This window comes from Euprymna scolopes, chromosome 14 (assembly GCF_053919585.1).
Source record: "Euprymna scolopes isolate OS-2025 chromosome 14, ASM5391958v1, whole genome shotgun sequence".
NCBI classification, from domain to species: domain Eukaryota; kingdom Metazoa; phylum Mollusca; class Cephalopoda; order Sepiida; family Sepiolidae; genus Euprymna; species Euprymna scolopes.
The window spans coordinates 151,960,307-151,967,644 of NC_136495.1; the positions used below are offsets into that span (position 1 = coordinate 151,960,307).

At 40.8% G+C, this 7,338-nt stretch overlaps 1 pseudogene; it reads left to right on the top strand.

The window, feature by feature from the left end:
• Window positions 1–431: 431 nt before the first annotated feature.
• On the top strand, window positions 432–557 carry LOC145293556 (U2 spliceosomal RNA; annotated as a pseudogene).
• The last annotated feature ends 6,781 nt before the right edge of the window (window positions 558–7,338 follow it).

Here is a 7,338-nt window from a genome sequence, read left to right on the forward strand (position 1 = left end):
AATGTGAGGATGTATGTATTGATGCTAAATTCTTGACCATTTTTCTTTATAGTGATTATTTTTACATCTGTTACAAATTGCTTCTCTTTTTTTTTAATTATTTCTTCTAGTTCTGGGTTTTTCACCATTCCCTTTAAAGCTTTGAGAGATTTATGGGGTTCGGCTTTTATTTTTATATTGTGTAGCGTGGTGGTTCTTAATAATAGTTTAGCGTACTTATTATTTTGCACTTGTACTGTTAAGGTAATGTTACGTGTTGTTGTGATTGATTTTGGAACTGTGGCTGAGAGATATTTTTAGTCGCGTGCAAGCGACTCTAAGTCACTCCGTCGGTAGGTCCATCAGTCGGTCTGTCCGTAACACTTTTGTGCTTGGCCTTTTTGATTAAGATCAAAGGTCTGTTGTTAATAGATGCTGTTCTTAGCTTTTTAAGCTTTTCTTGGCCTTTTGGCCAAGATAAAAGTATAGTATCTGTTCTTACTACATGCTGTATTTATTGTGATATAAAGTGGGGGATCACTTTTCTCTATTAATCTAATGTAAAATGATCACCCACTTTACAACCAGTCAGTCTCAAGGCCATTCAAGTCATTCTCCAGATCATTCAAGTTGTTTTTGAAGGATTCCAGTTATTTTTTAAGTATTCAAGTCATTCTTAAGCTCATTCAATTCATCCTTAAGTTCATTAAAGTCATTCAAAGTCATTTACTTTTTATTTATTTAAATCATTTCAGCCCATTTTTCGGTCATTTTAGTTTATCTTTAAAAATTTCATGTCAATCCTACATTCACGCATTCATTCATTACACGAGAGCATGCGACTAATGGCTATCGGCCTTTTTCTATTATGAAGTTGGTCGGTTGTTTTTATCTTACGGCATATCAACCCTTTTCGAGTCATTTAATGCCGAATCCAGTGATTTGGGAGAAAGTTTTTAATAGAATATATTTAGGGTTTTTTTTTTTCCAAGTCAGTTTCTATTTAACTCATAGTTGGGGCCCTAACAGGTACTACCACTCCGGGTCAGAGTGGACCTGGGAGCAATGGCAATTAAGGGGTGGCTCCACACTCCCCAAAGCCCGCAAGCTGGGGTCTAACTATCGGATATAGTTTAAGGTCATAGCCAGGACCATCTATTATGAAGGGTGAAAGTTTGGTAGAACTATGTATGTTAGATAGTAAGTGGTTACTTCCGTTTCACTACCTCAGTATGTACATGTATAAGTGTTCAAATGTGGTCTTTTGTACAATTTCTTTTATTTGCATTGGCTTGGAGTTTATTGTCATGTGCCATATAGAGAGTTTTGGATTTCCTCGGCTATGCCCTCCACCCACCTTAAAGCCTCTTGAGAGAATGTGCCTAGGGGAATACCCATTCGCCTAGTAACATCAGGGCTATATAGCCAATATAAGCGCGCTGATGACTGACAGTTTAAATTTCTGTCCCACGATTTTCATTCCCAAGATAATTACTCACCTAGAAAAAAAAGAACAGTATGCGTCCTTTTTCAGCAAGATTGGCCCCATAGCCATCGTCCTAATTTAGATTTAATAGATCTGAATAAAAGGCTGACATGATCAGCCGATTGATTGGATCGATCCCCTCCGACCATGGTGTGTTGGAAAGACACAAACAAGTCAGAAATGAGTTTTCCAGGGCATTTTTGTAAAACTTTGTTACATTAAATAACGTACTGGAATAAAAAGACATTTTTTTCTTACAATTAATCAGAAGTGACTTTTCCAGGGCATTTTTGTAATGTTAAAACTTTGTTACATTAAATAAAGTAGTTGAAAAACTAAAATTTTTTCTTACAATTAATCAGAAGTTACTTTTCCAGGGCATTTTTGTAATGTTAAAACTTTGTTACATTGAATAAAGATGTTGAAAAACTAAATATTTTTTTCTTACAATTAATCAGAAGTGACTTTTCCAGGGCATTTTTGTAATGTTAAAACTGTTACATTAAATAAAGTAGTTCAAAAACTAAACATTTTTTCTTACAATTAATCAGAAGTGACTTTTCCAGGGCATTTTTGTAATGTTAAAACTTTGGGACATTAAATAAAGTACTTGATTAACAAGACATTTTTTTCTTACAAGTAATCAGAAGTGACTTTTCCAGGGCATTTTTGTAATGTTAAAACTTTGTTACATTAAATAAAGTACTTGATTAACAAGACATTTTTTTCTTACAATTAATCAGACGTGACTTTTCCATGGCATTTTGTAATGTTAAAACTTTGTTACATTATATAAAGTAGTTTAAAAACTAAACATTTTTTCTGATAATTAATCAGAAGTGATTTTTCCAGGGGGTGTTTGTAATGTTAAAACTTTGTTACATTAAATAAAGTCGTTGAAAAGCAATTGTTTTCTTATAATTAGTCAAACGTGACTTTCTAGGTCATTTTTGTAATAAATCAGAAATGACTCTAACACGCCATTCATCGTCAAGCCCAAATATCGGCTTTTTCTTTGTTATTAATATTTTTTTGAAAGCGCCATTATTTGTTTATTTTGTGATGATATAGTTTGTTTATTATTTTTGGTCCCCACAACAAAAGAAGCGTGGACCTGTAAATTCACCCTTGTCTGTCCATCCGTTTATCTGTTTGCGTTTTTCTCAATAACCACGCCTTGGAATTTTTTGAAATTTTGCAAAAACATTAAAAATGATATGAGTAATAAAGTAACAGAACGAATTTTCGGGAAAACTCCGGTTGTCTCCCCCCACGCAGAGGTGCCTTCCGGGTTAAAATGGCTAAAATTGACACTTTATATATAACTATAGAATATAAAGCACTTTATTTATAAATATAGAATATAAATCACTCGAGATTGAAATGAAGCAATGTTTATATGTCGACTAATACAGTACAATAAATTAGAGTCATTATTTGTTTATTTTGTATTAAAAATGTTTTCATATCGATGATTATATATTTAGTTTAATTTTTTTTTCTTTCTGAAAGGTAATTTTCTTTTAGATGCGAAAAAAAAAAAAGACAAAAACGTTATTTGCTTAAAAATATGTTTTGGGAATAAAACTTGGTTGATAAAAACAAATTCAAATTGTTTAACAGGAATTTTATTGTGTAAATTTTGAATGATCGTAAAAAAAAAAAATTAATTATAACATTTTAAAGAATATTTTAAGTCCCTTTTTTGTAGAGTTAGATATATATTGTAACCTGTAGCAGACACAAATAGACCCCTTTTCTTCTCGCGCATTCGCTTCCTCTGAGTGAGTGATGCGGCATTAAACTGTCCAATCTGAGGACTTGCACACGAATACAAATTAACCCCTAGGGACCAGACAGCTTCCGGTCCCAAAAGAAAACTCTCTCTTACGCTACCAGCCTTCGTCGGTGCTAGACGCCTGTTCTCTTCGCTGCTCCTACTAAAGGTATTGACGACAGCCGCCGGCTGTAACTACCTCGTAAGGCAGTGGAGACCCGACTCTACTTTCTTCCTTCAGTACGCTCTGCGAATAAACCTTTCCCTTGTTAAGTTGAAGAAGTTGTTTGTCATTGTTCATAGAATTGTGTTATTTTATTTTATTTTATTAGGGAAATTCCCTAAAATGGTGACTCCGTCGTGATAACACATTTCCGAACAGACACTTCTTTCGCGTTTGAACAGGGCAAGGAAGGCGCGCGCACCGCGCATAAGAAAAAACTCAACACAAAAAAAAAAAAAAAAAGAACTTTCACGAAGTTTTTCCGCATTAGCACTCTTCGGCCAAAATGTAAGTACTTAAAGAGTTCATTTATCTTCAGGTTCACACACATTTACAAAAAAAAAAAAAAAAAAGAAACTCATATTGTCCACATTTCTTTTGCTTCACGGCTCTTCCTGATATAATTTTTTTTTAGCTTTATTTCATGGTAATTTTGTTTCTTTCTTCTCCTCCCCCATTAGCCTGTTAAAATTTTTTTTTTGTATTGTCTCTGTTTAAAGATTGTCCCCATATTTCTCCTTTCTTCTCCACGTGGTCCATGTTCGGCGTCCTTTCAGATTTCGGATAGATTATATATATTTTTTTAAATATTTTGTATCTACTTTCTGTAGTGACGATGACAACGTTGTCTGCCTTCGCCGGTGATGTTCGGGTTTGGTTTGCTCAACTCGAGTCTTATTTTGCGGCGAACAACGTGTCAGAGCAAACGAAGCCGCACATTTTATTCAGTGCCTTCCCCGCATCATTGACTCCTGCGGTCAAGGACTTAATAACGGACACCCCGTTAAACTCCACTTACGATAGCATAAAACGGGAGGTGCTACAACGGACGTCCGTGTCGGCGGAAAAGCGTTTTCAAACGCTGGTCCATGACGAGCACTTAGGTGACCGCAGGCCGACGGAACTACTCCGTAGAATGAGGGAACTGGCAGAGGACGTCCCTCCTGACAGTGCCTTAATTAAGCAGCTCTTTTTCTCAAGGCTGCCGGCGCAGGTAAAGGCCATACTTGCACCAATGTTTGAAAAACACACCGTCGATGTAGTAGCAGCATCGGCGGACAAGGTCATGGACTTTGTGAGGGGGCCTACCACCGCGGCGATTCCACAACAGCCTGCTGAGGTACCCGCAGGCACCGCAAATGTAAGACAGGATGCTACATCGGTGGCTATACTAACGGCCATCGAACGCCTCACTAGAGAGGTGAGCAAGCTCAATATGGGCAGGTCGCACTCACCCAGATGCCTCTACAAAAACCGCTCATCTTCCCCGCACCACCGTCGCCGTGCAAACATGCCGGGACTATGTTTTTATCATAGTCGCTATGGCGCTGAAGCACGGAACTGTAAAATGCCCTGCACTTTTAACAACCAGGGAAACTAAATTGTGGAAAGACGAGCACGGCAAACTTTCCACAAAATGCAAATAACCGTGCCTATTTCGTCACTGACGTAAAATCTCAAGCACGTTGCTTGGTAGACACTGGCGCTGCTTGTAGCATGTGGCCACTTAGGCTACTTAAAGAAAGGCCACTAGTGTCATTGATAACACTGCAAGCAGTGAACCATTCGCCTATCCCCACGTACGGTCAAATTTCACGTTCTCTGGACTTGAATTTACGGAGAGACTTTACGTGGGTTTTCACCGTAGCAGATCTACCGTACCCCATACTAGGCGCGGATTTCTTACATAATTTTAATTTAATGGTCGACATGCGCAGACGCCGGCTGATAGACGCTAGCACAGAACTTTCCGTCCCTGGCTCGTTATCGAATGCCCCATCTATCAGCCCGGTATTTTTCATTGCCGCTGCGAATGACCCATACCACGAGGTGCTACACTCCTACCCGGAGTTAACCAATTTAAATTTTGTGGTGAGCAAACCCACGCACACCACAAAACATCACATTGAGACCACAGGTGCTCCTGTGTTCTCACGCCCTCGTTGCCTCCCTGTGGATAAACTTAAAGCAGCGAAGGCAGAATTTAATCATATGCTACAGTTGGGAATTATACGCCCCTCGTCCAGTCCTTGGGCTTCCCCTCTGCATATGGTCCCAAAACGAGACGGAGATTGGCGTCCGACTGGGGACTATAGACGACTCAATGCCATGACGGTACCTGATCGTTACCCAATCCCGCATATTCAGGACTTTGCTTCCTCTCTGCATGGTTGTAAGACCTTCTCTAAGCTAGATCTGGTTAAGGCTTACCATCAGATCCCGGTGAATCCGGCCGACATACCCAAAACTGCGGTTACAACTCCATTTGGAGCGTTTGAATTTCTTACTATACCTTTCGGCCTATGTAACGCTGCCAGTACTTTTCAGCGCTTTATGGATGAAGTAGTGCGTGATTTAGATTTCGTCTATAACTATATAGATGGCATTCTCGTGGCTAGTGCCTCACCTGAGGAACACGTCACTCACCTCCGCCTACTTTTTGAACGGTTTCAGCAATACCAAGTGAGGATTAACCCTGGTAAATGCGTTTTCGGTATTACGTCACTAGTTTTCCTGGGCCACATTATCAGCCCAGACGGTATATCTCCGTTGCCGGAAAAGGTGAAGGCTCTACAAGACCTTCAACCGCCCACTTCACTTCGCCAACTTAGGCACTTCCTTGGTCTGTTGAATTACTACAGACGCTTTATCCCACACTCTGCGGATCTCTTAGCTCCTCTTTCCGACCTGTTACGTAACAGGAAGAAGAAAAACGAGCAGATCTCACTTAATGAGATCCAACTTAGAGCATTTGCTGAAGTGAAAAATAAACTAGCGACAACATCTTTGCTGGCACATCCTGTTCCCGATGCCCAGTTTTCACTGGTCGTTGATGCATCGGGCACAGCTGTAGGTGCAGTGCTGCAACAGCAGCACCAACAACACTTACAACCTCTTGCATACTTTTCGCGACAGCTGAAACCGGCCGAACAACGTTACAGCACGTTTGGCCGTGAACTACTGGCAATGTACCTTGCAGTGAAACACTTCCAATATTCACTCGAGGGCCGACAATTTGTGATCTACACCGATCACCGTCCGCTTACATACACACTGCGTGCTAAGCCGGACAAATATTCTCCCCGCGAAACACGCCATTTGGACTTTGTTTCGCAGTTTACTAGCGATATCCGACATATCGCGGGTGAGCAGAACGCAGCAGCAGACGCATTGTCTCGCCTGCCCATCAATTCTCTGTCCTCACCATCGGATATCGATTTGCAACAGATGGCCTTAGACCAGCCAAGTCTGGATACGTTGGATCCATCGTCACCTGAATTCGCGACTTGCAAATTCGCATATCTGCCCGTGCCTACTTCTGACATGCAGATCATCTGTGACACCTCAACGGATTCACCTCGACCATTCGTTCCAACGACCCACCGTAGAGTGGTTTTCGACACTCTACACAACCTGGTACACCCCGGACGCAAAGCCACACTAAAGCTGATTACAGCTAGATTTTTCTGGCCTAACATGAGGCGTGACATCACTGCTTGGTCACGTTCCTGTGTATCCTGCCAAAAGTCAAAGGTGCACGAGCACATCCGCGCACCCCTTGGAACATTCAGCACCCCAGACGCTCGGTTTAGCCATGTTCACATTAACTTGGTTGGACCATGGCCGGTCAGTCAGGGATTCACTTATCTCCTGACCTGCATAGACCGTTTCACACGGTGGCCAGAAGCCATCCCACTCAGTGACATTTCGGCTGAATCTGTAGCGCAAGCTCTTATATCAGGCTGGATATCGCGCTACGGAGTTCCCACTAAAATCACCACTGATCGTGGTGCACAATTCGAATCCCACCTATTCCGGGAACTGTCCAAGATCCTCGGGATCACTCGCATTTGGACAACAAGCTATCACCCT